The sequence below is a fragment of the Scyliorhinus canicula genome, chromosome 10 (genome assembly GCF_902713615.1).
Source record: "Scyliorhinus canicula chromosome 10, sScyCan1.1, whole genome shotgun sequence".
NCBI classification, from domain to species: Eukaryota; Metazoa; Chordata; class Chondrichthyes; order Carcharhiniformes; family Scyliorhinidae; genus Scyliorhinus; species Scyliorhinus canicula.
Window position 1 is genome coordinate 48802719 of NC_052155.1, and position 13115 is coordinate 48815833.

Genomic DNA, 13115 nt, shown 5'->3' on the forward strand with positions numbered 1-13115 from the left:
GGTGAGTGTGGTGGTGGGGTTGAATTTGAGTGTGGCGGTGGGGTTGTGGATGAGTGTGGCTGTGGTGTTGCCGGTGAGTGTGCTTGTTGGGATGTGGGTGAGTGTGGCGGTTGTGTTGTGGGTGAGTGTGGCGGTGGTGTTGTGGGTGAGTGTGGTGGTGGGGTGAGTTGAGTGTCGGTGAGTGTGGGGTTGTGGATGAGTGTGGCTGTGGTGTTGCCGGTGAGTGTGCTTGTTGGGTTGTGGATGAGTGGCGGTGGTGTTGCCGTTGAGTGTGCAAGTGGGTTGTGGGTGAGTGTGGCGGTGGGCATGTGGGTGAGTGTGGCGGGTGGGTGTGGGTGAGTGTGGCGGGTGGTGTTGAGGGTGAGTGTGGCGGTGGTGTTGCGGGTGAGTGTGGCGGTGGTGTTGTGAGAGAGTGTGGCGGTGGGGGTTTGTGGGTGAGTGTGGCGATGTGTGTGGGTGAGTGTGGCGGTGTTGTGGGTGAGTGTGACGGTGGGGTTGTGGTGAGTGTGGCGGGTGGGTGTTGTGGGTGAGTGTGGTGGTGGTGTTGTGGGTGAGTGTGGCGGTGGGTTGAGGGTGAGTGTGGCGGTGGTGTTGTGTGTGTGAGTGTGGCGGTGGGGTTGTGGGTGAGTGTGGTGGTGGTGTTGCGGGTGAGTGTGGCGGTGGGGTTGAGGGTGAGTGTGGCGGTGATGTGGGTTAGTGTGACGGTGGGGTTGTTGTTGAGTGTGGCGGTGGGGTTGTGTGTGAGTGTGGCAGTGAGGTTGTGGATTAGTGTGGCGGTGGGGTTGTGGGTGAGTGTGGCAGTGTTGTGGTGAGTGTGACGGTGAGGTTGTGGGTGAGTGTGGCGGTGGTGTTGAGGGTGAGTGTGGCGGTGTGGTTGTGGGTGAGTGTGGCAATGGGGTTGTGGGTGAGTGTGGTTGTGGGGTTGTGGGTGAGTGTGGCGGTGGGGTTGTGGGTGAGTGTGACGGTGGGATTGTGGGTGAGTGTGGCGGTGGTGTTGTGGGTGTGTGTGGCGGTGGTCTTGAGGGTGAGTGTGGCGGTTGGGTTGTGGGTGAGTGTGGCGGTGGGGTTGTGGTGAGTGTGGCGGTGGGGTTGAGTGTGAGTGACGGTGGGGTTGCGTGTGTGTGGCGGTGGGGTTGTGGGTGAGTGTTGCGGTGGGGTTGTGGGTGAGTGTGACGGTGGGGTTGTGGTGAGTGTGGCGGTGGGGTTGAGTGTGAGTGACGGTGGGGTGCGGATGTGTGAGGCGGTGGGGTTGTGGATGAGTGTGGCGGTGGTGTTGTGGGTGAGAGTGGCCGTGGGGTTGTGGTGCGTGTGGCGGTGGTGTTGTGGGTGAGTGTGGCGGTGGGGTTGTGGGTGAGTGTGGCGGTAGGGTTGTGGGTGAGTGTGGCGGTGGGGTTGTGATGAGTGTGGCGGTGGGGTTGAGTGTGAGTGTGGCGGTGGGGTTGTGGGTGAGTGTGGCAGTGTTGTGGGTGAGTGTGACGGTGGGGTTGCGGGTGAGTGTGGCGGTGGGGTTGTGGGTGAGTGTTGCGGTGGGGTTGTGGGTGAGTGTGACGGTGGGGTTGTGGTAAGTGTGGCGGTTTGGTTGAGTGTGAGTGACGGCGGGGTTGCGGGTGTGTGTGGCGGTGGGGTTGTGGATGAGTGTGGCGGTGGTGTTGTGGGTGAGTGTGGCGGGTGGGGTTGTGGGTGAGTGTGGCGGTGGGGTTGTGATGAGTGTGGCGGTGGGTTGAGTGTGATTGTGGCGGTGGGGTTGTGGGTGAGTGTGGCGGTGGGGTTGTGAGTGAGTGTGACAGTGGGGTTGTGAGTGAGTGTGGCGGTGGGGTTGTGGGTGAGTGTGGCGGTGGGGTTGTGAGTGAGTGTGGCGGTTGTGTTGTGGGTGAGTGTGGCGGTGGGGTTGTCGGTGAGTGTGGGGGTGAGGTTGAGTGTGAGTGTGGCGGTGGGGTTGTGGGTGAGTGTGGTGGTGGGGTGGTGGGTGAATGTGGCTGTGGGGTTGTGGGTGTGTGTGGCGGTGGGGTTGTGAGTGAGTGTGGCGGTTGTGTTGTGGGTGAGTGTGGCGGTGGGGTTGTCGGTGAGTGTGGCGGTGGGGTTGGTGTGAGTGTGGCGGTGGGGTTGTGGGTGAGTGTGGCGGTTGTGTTGTGGGTGAGTGTGGTGGTGGTGTTGTGGGTGAGTGTGGCGGTGGGGTTGAGTGTGAGTGTGGCGGTGGGGTTGTGGGTTGAGTGTGGCGGTGGTGTTGTGGGTGAGTGTGGCAATGGGGTTGCGGGTGAGGGTGACGGTGGGGTTGCGGGTGAGTGTGGCGGTGGGGTTGTGGGTGAGTGTGGCGGTGGTGCTGTGGGTGAGTGTGACGGTGGGTTTGTCGGTGAGTGTGGCAGTGGGGTTGTGGTGAGTGTGGCGGTAGTGATGTGGGTGAGTGTGGCGGTGGTGTTGTGGGTGAGTGTGGCAGTAGTGATGTGGGTGAGTGTGGCGGTGGGGTTGTGGGTGAGTGTGGTGGTAGTGATGTGGGTGAGTGTGGCGGTGTTGTGGGTGTGTGTGGCGGTGGTGTTGAGGGTGAGTGTGGCGGTGAGTTTGTGGGTGAATGTGGCGGTGGGGTTGTCCGTGAGTGTGGCGGTTGTGTTGTGGGTGATTGTGGCGGTGGTGTTGAGGGTGAGTGTGGCGGTGGGTTTGTGGGTGAGTGTGGCGGTGGGGCTGTGGGTGAGTGTGGCGGTGGGGTTGTGGATGAGTGTGGCAGTGGGGCTGTGGGTGAGTGTGGCGGTGATGTTGTGGTGAGTGTGGCGGTGGGCTTGAGGGTGAGTGTGGCGGTGGGGTTGCGGGTGAGTGTGGTGGTGGGGCTGAGGGTGAGTGTGGCGGTGGTGTTGCGGGTGAGTGTGGCGGTGGGGTTGAGGTTGAGTGTGGCAGTGAGGTTGTGGGTGAGTGTGGCAGTGGGGTTGTGGATGAGTGTGGCGGTGGGATTGTGGGTGAGTGTGGCGGTGTGGTTGCGGGTGAGTGTGGCGGTGGGGTTGTGGGTGAGTGTGGGGGTGGGGTTGAGTGTGAGTGTGGCGGTGGGGTTGTGGGTGAGTGTGGTGGTGGGGTGGTGGGTGAATGTGGCGGTGGGGTTGTGGGTGAGTGTGGCGGTGGGGTTGTGAGTGAGTGTGGCGGTTGTGTTGTGGGTGAGTGTGGCGGTGGGGTTGTCGGTGAGTGTGGCGTTGGGGTTGAGTGTGAGTGTGGCGGTGGGGTTGTGGGTGAGTGTGGCGGTTGTGTTGTGGGTGAGTGTGGTGGTGGTGTTGTGGGTGAGTGTGGCGGTGGGGTTGAGTGTGAGTGTGGCGGTGGGGTTGTGGGTGAGTGTGGCGGTGGTGTTGTGGGTGAGTGTGGCAATGGGGTTGCGGGTGAGGGTGACGGTGGGGTTGCGGGTGAGTGTGGCGGTGGGGTTGTGGGTGAGTGTGGCGGTGGTGCTGTGGGTGAGTGTGACGGTGGGTTTGTCGGTGAGTGTGGCAGTGGGGTTGTGGTGAGTGTGGCGGTAGTGATGTGGGTGAGTGTGGCGGTGGTGTTGTGGGTGAGTGTGGCGGTAGTGATGTGGGTGAGTGTGGCGGTGGGGTTGTGGGTGAGTGTGGTGGTAGTGATGTGGGTGAGTGTGGCGGTGTTGTGGGTGTGTGTGGCGGTGGTGTTGAGGGTGAGTGTGGCGGTGAGTTTGTGGGTGAATGTGGCGGTGGGGTTGTCCGTGAGTGTGGCGGTTGTGTTGTGGGTGATTGTGGCGGTGGTGTTGAGGGTGAGTGTGGCGGTGGGTTTGTGGGTGAGTGTGGCGGTGGGGTTGTGGATGAGTGTGGCAGTGGGGCTGTGGGTGAGTGTGGCGGTGATGTTGTGGTGAGTGTGGCGGTGGGCTTGAGGGTGAGTGTGGCGGTGGGGATGCGGGTGAGTGTGGTGGTGGGGCTGAGGGTGAGTGTGGCGGTGGTGTTGCGGGTGAGTGTGGCGGTGGGGTTGAGGTTGAGTGTGGCAGTGAGGTTGTGGGTGAGTGTGGCAGTGGGGTTGTGGGTGAGTGTGGCGGTGGGATTGTGGGTGAGTGTGGCGGTGTGGTTGCGGGTGAGTGTGGCGGTGGGGTTGAGGTTGAATGTGGCAGTGAGGTTGCGGGTGAGTGTGGCAGTGGGGTTGTGGGTGAGTGTGGCAGTGGGGTTGTGGGTGAGTGTGGCGGTGGGGTTGTGGGTGAGTGTGGCGGTGGGGTTGCGGGTGAGTGTGGCGGGTGGGGTTGCGGGTGAGTGTGGCGGTGGAGTTGCGGGTGAGTGTGGCGGTGGGGTTGAGGGTGAGTGTGACGGTGTTTTTGTGGGTGAGTGTGGCGGTGATGTTGCGGGTGAGTGTGGCAGTGGTGTTGAGGTTGAGTGTGGCAGTGAGGTTGCGGGTGAGTGTGGCAGTGGTATTGAGGTTGAGTGTGGCAGTGGGGTTGCGGGTGAGTGTGGCGGTGGTGTTGCGGGTGAGTGTGGCGGTGGTGTTGCGTGTGAATGTGGCGGTGGTGTTGCGGGTGAGTGTGGCGGTGGGGTTGAGGGTGAGTGTGGCGGTGATGTTGAAGTTGAGTGTGGCCGTGAGGTTGCGGGTGAGTGTGGCAGTGGGGTTGTGGGTGAGTGTGGCGGTGGGGTTGCGGGTGAGTGTGGCGGTGGGGTTGCGGGTGAGTGTGGCGGTGGTGTTGCGGGTGAGTGTGGCGGTGGGGTTGAGGGTGAGTGTGACGGTGTTTTTGTGGGTGAGTGTGGCGGTGGTGTTGCGGGTGAGTGTGGCGGTGGTGTTGAGGTTGAGTGTGGCAGTGAGGTTGCGGGTGAGTGTGGCAGTGGGGTTGCGGGTGAGTGTGGCGGTGGTGTTGCGGGTGAGTGTGGCGGTGGTGTTGCGTGTGAATGTGGCGGTGGTGTTGCGGGTGAGTGTGGCGGTGGGGTTGAGGGTGAGTGTGGCGGTGATGTTGAAGTTGAGTGTGGCCATGAGGTTGCGGGTGAGTGTGGCAGTGGGGTTGCGGTTGAGTGTGGCAGTGGGATTGCGCCTCACTTCCTCTAATACATTTACTGCTTTAAACATTGTAAACTGAGTGAGGGCTTGCCACTGTTTTGAGGGACAACGACAATTTAAAAATAAAATACTGGGAGGTCTTTTTAGAGTCTGCAGTAATCACCAAGCCAGCCAATATCTTCTCCAATAACTAAATGGGGCTCTCTGAGTCTTCGGTTGAATTTTGCCCGGGGGAACTGTCTTCAGGGAGACAGGGGTGTTCATGGATCAGTGTTCAAGTTGTGCCACCCGTCAGTACACAATAAAACCTTGGTAAGCCAATGACCCTACAAGCAAACTAAATTTAGTAAGCTCAAGCATCAAGAATCCTGCTACTACCACATCTCAAACCGCCAGAAATATGAATCACTGTAGATCCCTATCAGACCTGCACCCCGCATGCTACAACTCAACATTGAGGGGCTGTCTGCCGATAAACAACAACAAATCTGTGGAGATTGCAATTCTAATGCTCTTCCCCGCACCACACTCTGGCCGACTTTCGTCTGTTTTTGCTGGTAATTCCCGGAACAGGTTGTCAGAGGCTTAAAGCTTGAGGGGCGCAAATCCACGTCAAGCGTAGCTGACCAGGAATCTGTCCCACTCTTACCCCCAGCCACTGGCAAGTTGGAAGGACTGGCAGGGCAACCTGTTTTACCACATTATGAACACATCCTCCTTGGCCATCAAGTCCTGGGGTGGAATTCGAACCTGGAGCTTCCATCTCAGAGGCAGGAATGCTACCCACCGCGTCACAAGATCAATCCGTCAAGCTAGAAACAACATCAGCATTTCAGGTGGATGGCCTTATCTTGGAACTGCAAGATATTAAGAATGTAACAGTTTTTAAACAATTGCAATACCAGGAAAACAAGGGGGCAAAGAAAGAATGAAAGATCTGTGATCCCAATCCCAGGCATCAGCCCACACCTAACCCATTCCCAGTAGCTGCGTTTATACTTGGAAAAATAACGACTTAGGAAAGTACATTTTCCAATTCCGAGAGAGTAATTTTCATATGTACCCTCCCAAAGCCTGACTTTTAAAGGGAGGAAACCACCTTCCCTGTGATAGTGTTCGATATTTATGCTATAGGGATGGAGGGAAGAGGATTGGGTTTCAGTGAAGCAAATATCAGAATGCAAATTGCAATCCCACTTCTGGTTGTGTGTTGCCCTGCCCCGTTCTTCCCCAATCTTTATTTATGCTTGTCCCATTGTTACTGATGGCTTTAAGGAAACCAGACCCTTTAAGGATTCATACTGCCGGGGAGAACTTTCCCCATTAAATATTCATACTGTCACCGTAAACCTTCACTTTATCACGTGCATCAGCATTCACCTGATGTTTCCTTCTAAATTGTGCGCTCAACATTCTGAGCCTTTCATCGTGATTTTAGTGGTGGATCGGTTACCTCACAGGATGAAGAAATTTGCATGTAAGTAATTTAGATGTGTGTTTGAGAGAGTGGTGAGCATCACATTTAAAAGCACTGGCAGTTGGAATCTTAACAAGCTCCAGATGGAATGTAGAATGAAAAATAGTCTTTTCTTTGGTTTTCTTTGAAAGGTTTTGTCCATTCGTGATGGAAGTATTAGGGATAGACTGGGTGGGACTATTGGAGAAGACTAAAACTCCAAATATGTAGGGTCCAACCAGAGTTGGCAATCCTATTTCCTACCAGGTGTGAGCTGACAGATAACGAGGTCCACGGGTGAAGCCTTATGAGTGCAATCCTTTTTTACATTATTATCGCCCCATCCAGGGAACCGCTCCATGGCATCACACCAACATTGGTTACTGAGGCTACTGTCAGGACATAAGGACATCAGAAACATCAGAACAAGAGTAAGCCATTCAGCCCCTTCAGCCTGCTTCCACATCGATTTGATCACAGTTGATCAAGAGTCCCATATTTCATAAGCGTGTGCTCATTTTGTATAATGTTTCAATAATTTTAACCAATCATTAGTGTTCTCTTCCTTGTTTTGTTTTCCTTTTAGGCTGTGTATGGCATTGGAAGAGCTGTATATTTCCCTTCTCTAGCCGACATTAAGAATCAATCCCTTGTGTGGGACCATAATCATGTGTAGACTACGACCAAATCTAGATAAGCAGTTCCTTTCCTTAATGGATTCAGCAGCTTCCATGATTACTTATAGTGCCAGCCCATAATTTACCAGGTTTATTGAATTCAGTTAAGGCTTCAAGGAACGTAGGAATGTAGGTCATTCATTTTCTCCAACCTATTCTCCCATTCCGTGATGGCACAATGGCCCAGTGGTTAGCACTACTGCCTCACAACGCCAGGGACCCGGGTTCAATTCTAGCCTTGGGTGACTGCATGGGTTTCCATGGTTTCCTCCCACAGTTCAAAGTTAAGTGGGTTGGCCATAATCAGTGCGTGAGGTTATGGGGATAGGGTGGGGGAGCCGGCCTGGCTGGGCTGCTCTTCCGAAGGGTTTGTGCAGACTCGATGGGCCGGATGGCCTCTTTCTGCACTCTGGGGATTCGATGATTCATTCACTTAGACCATGGTTGCTCTGGATCTTAACTCTACCCAGCTTTGATCATATCCCTTGACACTAATAAAAGTCTGTCGATCTCAGGTATTGAAAGATTCTCCCAGCATTCATGACATTTTGAGGGAGTGAGTTTCAGATTTCTACTTCCGTTAGATTAAAAATTGCTTCTCACCCAATTTCACAACTCAATGGTCGAGCTCTAATTTTATGTTTATGCCTCTCTGTTCTGGATTTCTCCACCAGGGTAAATAGTTTCTCAGTTTCCACCCTGTCGAATTACTCAATCATTTTAAAGACCTCAATTTGATCATCCTTAACCTGCTAAGCACATGGGAATTCAAACCAATTTATCCAAATCTATCTTCATATTTAAACACCATTTATCATTCTGCTGAATCTGTACTGAAGCCAAGTAAATGGCCACGTCAAGGCCAGTAAATACTTATTAAGATGCAGCTCCTTAACCTGACTACAGTATTGTAGTTGAAGTTTGACTAAGGTTGCATACAACTGACACTCATGGGCGAAATTCTCCGACCCCCAGCAGGGTCGGAGAATCGCCTGGGGGCACCTAAAATCCCGCCCCCGCCGTGGCAGAGATTCTCCGCCACCCGGGAAATGGCGGGGGCAGGAATCTCGCCACTCCGATCGGCGAGGCCCCTGCGGTGATTCTCCGGCCCGGATGGGCCGAAGTCCCGCCGCTGGGAGGCCTCTCCCGCCGCCGAGGTTTGAACCACCTCTGGAACGGCGGGCTCAACGGCCAGGCCCCCAGGGTCCTGGGGGGGGGGGGGGGGGGGGCGGGGGGTGATCGAACTCCGGGGGGTGCCCCTACGGTGGCCTGGCCCGCGATCGGGACCCCCCGCTCAGACTGCGGGCCAGTTCCCTGGCTGCACTATGTTACATAGAACATAGAACAGTACAGCACAGAACAGGCCCTTCGGCCCTCAATGTTGTGCCGAGCCATGATCACCCTACTCAAACCCACATATCCACCCTATACCCGTAACCCAACAACACCCCCCTTAACCTTACTTTCATTAGGACACTACGGGCAATTTAGCATGGCCAATCCACCTAACCCGCACATCTTTGGACTGTGGGAGGAAACCGGAGCACCCGGAGGAAACCCACGCACACAGGGGAAGGACGTGCAGACTCCACACAGACAGTGACCCAGCCGGGAATCGAACCTGGGACCCTGGAGCTGTGAAGCATTTATGCTAACCACCATGCTACCCTGCTGCCCCCATGTTCTTCCGCGTCCACCACGGCCTCCACCATGGCGGAGGCGGAAGAGAACCCCACATCGCGCATGCACCGGCAGTGACGTCAGCGGCCAGTTGCCGCTGACATCACTGCTGGCGCATGCGTGGACCGGCGAAAGCCTTTCGGCCAGCCCCTCTGCCGGGGGCGCCGGTTTTTTGCGCCGGTCTTCTGGTGGCAACCGCTCCGGCGCGGGGCTGGCCCCCAAAGGTGGGGAGAATTCCCCACCTTTGGGGAGGCGCGATCCCTGAGTGCTTGGCGCACTCCTCTACTCCGAGACCCTCCGTCACGTCGGGTAGGGGAGAATGCCGCCCCATATCTCCCCTTTGTGATGAATGTAGAAATTTGAGATATATTGGGCTGGATTCTCTGTTTGGGAGACTATGTGCTGGTGCCGGAGTGAGAACAGTGGCGTTTTATATCCGAACAAATGGCGCTAAACCTCCACCGATCCTCCGTCTGGTGGGGGTCTAGCCGCTCATGTGCACGACGGCGGCCTGCAGTGGCCGCACCGTGCAACGTGGTGCCGGCTGCACGCGGACCCAGCCTGCCAAATAGGGCCTCCCTTTGGCCAGGCTCGCCACCCCCAGACCACCCCCCATCAGTGACCCCATCCCCGGCCAATGTCCTCCTCGCCTGTGGATCAGCTCCACCCCAGACTGTGGCAACACTGGACTTAGTCCACAGCCGCCACGCCGGGTTCCCGAACAAAAATAGCACACGTGTCCCACACCGTCGGAAAGCCGACCCACGGGGGCGGAGCATCGGGCGAGGGCCTCAGGTAGGGTCTTGAGGCCGTCCCAATGGCGTGCGGCATACTCACGTTTTGGAGGGGGTGGAGCATCGCAAAAGCGGCGCCACCACCCCGATTCCTGCGCCAACGGTGTTTTTCCGGTCGATCGTCAAACGCGATTTCGGCATCACACGCCGGAGAATCAACGCCCCTTGTATTGAAAGTATTTGGTGAAGTAAGGGTTACAAAACTGGTTAGAATGTATTTGACAGCTGCAGTCATATTTTTAAAAGACTTGATTTGAAAGAAAACAATGTTTTAGGAGCCTGAGGTGCAATTAACTGTTGTAAAAGCTTGGGCTAATACAATTTTGTTTTGATTAAGGGATTCCCTGTGGAGCTAATTAGTTTTCAGCTTGTTGAGATGATGTCATTGCTGGGTGGAGCATGTTTTTTTTAAAAAGCATTTTTCAATTTTAATTCCGATCTGGCTGAATGTGTGCGCAGTGAGACAGTTTGGTTCTCACTGTAAGTTAGTTAAAAGAGGTTAACTGTATTTAAAGCAGTGCAGACTTGTCTGAGGACAGGGGGAGCTGAAACAAGCCAGTTGAAAATAGCTTTTGAAGACATCTATCCAGAGTTTTTGCAGGGGTTCGGAACGGTGTCAGATCTGTTCTGTAAAGCAGTGACAAGAGATCTATTTCTCAGAGAATAACTCTGGAAAACAAATATCACTCTATTACAAGTATTTAAAATGAATTAAGAGCTGAGATGGTCCATTTTCCTATTGTTTAAGTGGGCATAAAATAGGCAAGTAAGGGTATGATATTCACTGTGTTGAGTAGTATTGTGTAAGGGGTAATTGTAAGTTATTTTCTGGTGTGATGTTAAAGATTTTAATACTGTGTTCGTAATAAATTTTGTTTTAAATGACCATATTCTTACTTCTTCTTGCAACCCTCCTAGAGAGAAGTATCCTTTCCTCATAGTCGTACAAAATGAAGGTAAAATATTGGCCTATTGTTCCAGTATCCTAGCCACTGTTGTGGTCTGGTCTGGGATTGTAGTATGTTCTATATTCCAACCATCTTGAGATAAAGGGCAAAGGTCCTAGTATTTATGATTACTTTTTACCCTTTAAGTCCTGGTAACATTCCCACGAAGGTATAAAGATAAAAATATGAGATACAGGAATATTATTCAATACTATCGGTTCTTCTACATTATGCAGGAGATTACAATCTCCACATTAATTAACTATGTTGGTCATATCCAATATTTTGCTCCCGTCCTCTCAGGACAGAGAAAACAAATCACAATGGAGTTGAGACTATCCCAGAATTCCAAGCAATTGTGAAAGCCTTCTATTAAATTTATAGGCCTTGTGGTTTGGTTCACTGCAGAGTGAATGCAGGAACAGCTTCTGATTTCCCCCTCCCCCACTTTTTCTACTTCTCTCCAAAGAAAGCAATTGGGAATCCCACAGCGAGGAGTGAGTAGCCTGTGAAGGATGAAAGAGAAATATAGAAAATGGCAAGAGAGAGAAAAATAGAGCAAATATGGAAGGGAGTGAAAACAAAATACATTACTTGGCCATCTCTTGTGGCCCGAATGTGAACTTCCGTAATGTTTATGCATTTTGTTATGAGGGAAATAACTACAACTCTACAAGTGTTGTTTATTTAGTGCTGAAATTCTGAGTAACATTCAGGACTTTAACTTGAACAGAGTGGGGTTGATCTTAATATTGCCTCCACCTGCCTGGCAGAAACCAGTTAAAGTTGAGCTAGAGGAAACAACCTTACATCATTCCTGCCTGGGACTGGCTAACTGCTCTTTTAAATTACATGCATTGAGGACACCTGTCTGAAACCAGCTTTTTAAATATGCAATCAGTTTCCAACGACACAATTGGGACCCTGATCTAAGATTTTAACCCAATGCATAAACGGGACAGCTTTGAAAGTTTGGTTGCCCATCAGTAGCCAGGGCCAGAGGAGGCTCAGTGAGATGAGCTTTCTAGCAATAAGCTGGGGCATCCGCCTCTGAAACCTCGAACCTCTCCTGCCCCAATTCTCTGCCAAAACATTCGCGTTGTGATGAGGACCGTTTTTCTGGGTACACACCGACTGATTTTTATGTTTGACAACTTCTTCTTACATCACCTTCCAGATTGGGAACTTGCCAAATGACATGTTTATGGGACCCCCAGCAATCCGTCTCCCTGGTGACGTCAACCTGATGGGGCGAGGCTGCTTGCTCCACTATGTTCTTGCCCCAGGGGACAAAACAGAGCCCAGTGACGAAAGGCATCCTGGTTTATTGGCAGTCACCTGTCCTGTGATTCAGAAGGTTGTGTGCTCGAGCTCCACATCAGAGATGTGGGTACAAACTCCAGGCTCACACTTCAGTGCAGCACTGAAGGTGTGCAGCACTGTAGAAGGTGCCAGTATTAGGATGGGACCTTAAACCACGGCTCCGCCCGCCCTCTCAGGTCAATATAAAAGATTGCATGGTGGTAAGACTCTGAGAAGAACAGGAATTTTTCCCCGGTGTCCTGACCAATACTGATCCGTCAAGCAAAACCTAAAACAGTGACCTGGTTACTTATTTCATTTTTTGAGTTGGGACCTTGCTGCGCATAAATTGGCTGAAATCTCCCTCTCTACATTGCAACACAGGTTATACTTTAAAGAAATAACATTGGTTGTAAAGCACTTTGGAACACCCGGAGGCCATGAAAGGCGCTTTATAAATGTAAGTCTTCCTTTCTTTCAGCAGCCAGCAGGTGAAAAACAAGATGAGCACGGCGGGGGTTAAATGATGGTGACTGTTAGTGATTACAGTCAGAGGAAGGGGGAGTAACTGGAGTAGAGAGTTGGTCTGAGCTCATTCTTGCAACATTTACACAGCTGTTCCTCAAGGAGGAAGTGAGGGAAAAGAGTCTCACCACATATTGTAAAATAAAATGTGGCCTTTTCTCTAGAATTGGCTGTTTTTCTTTTTCTTCAAAAAAAAGGCAAAGGTACAATTCCGTTTCAAACTGTGGCATGGATTAGCAAACTGCAGCTGAAAACATTCACCATCCAACCACACCCGTTCCCCCCACCTGCCCATCTTAATTATAGGTCGGGTCCAGTCACCTCAGCAACACTTCCTACTCGTTCTTCACTCAGATGCACACCGACAATCTGTGGGTTAAGAAATGCCCTCAGCTCAACAGGAACAGCCGTCACATTTTGCCACACTCCGCTGCCATTTCTTATAACTCTAGTTGTATCCCCCCTCCCCCCCCCCTCCCCCCCCCCCCCCCCCCCCCCCACCCACCCTGAAGATTCTGATTGATGGCAGGGAGGAGTTGAAGTAATTTAGTTAGTCCGGTTGCCTAGCAACTCAGTCTATTTGCTACTCGTAGCAGGTGAGGTGATGCAGGGACTATTGCCAGGCTATGTAACCCCGGGGGCCTGATCCCATCATTTGCCCAGCTTTTTCAGCAGTGCTCACTCGGTAGCCACCAGAAGGCAGAATCCCCAGCCAGATTCCTCAGCCCATGGACACTGACATCAACCACAACTACCCTCCTCCCCATTTAGAACGGGTCAGGCATGA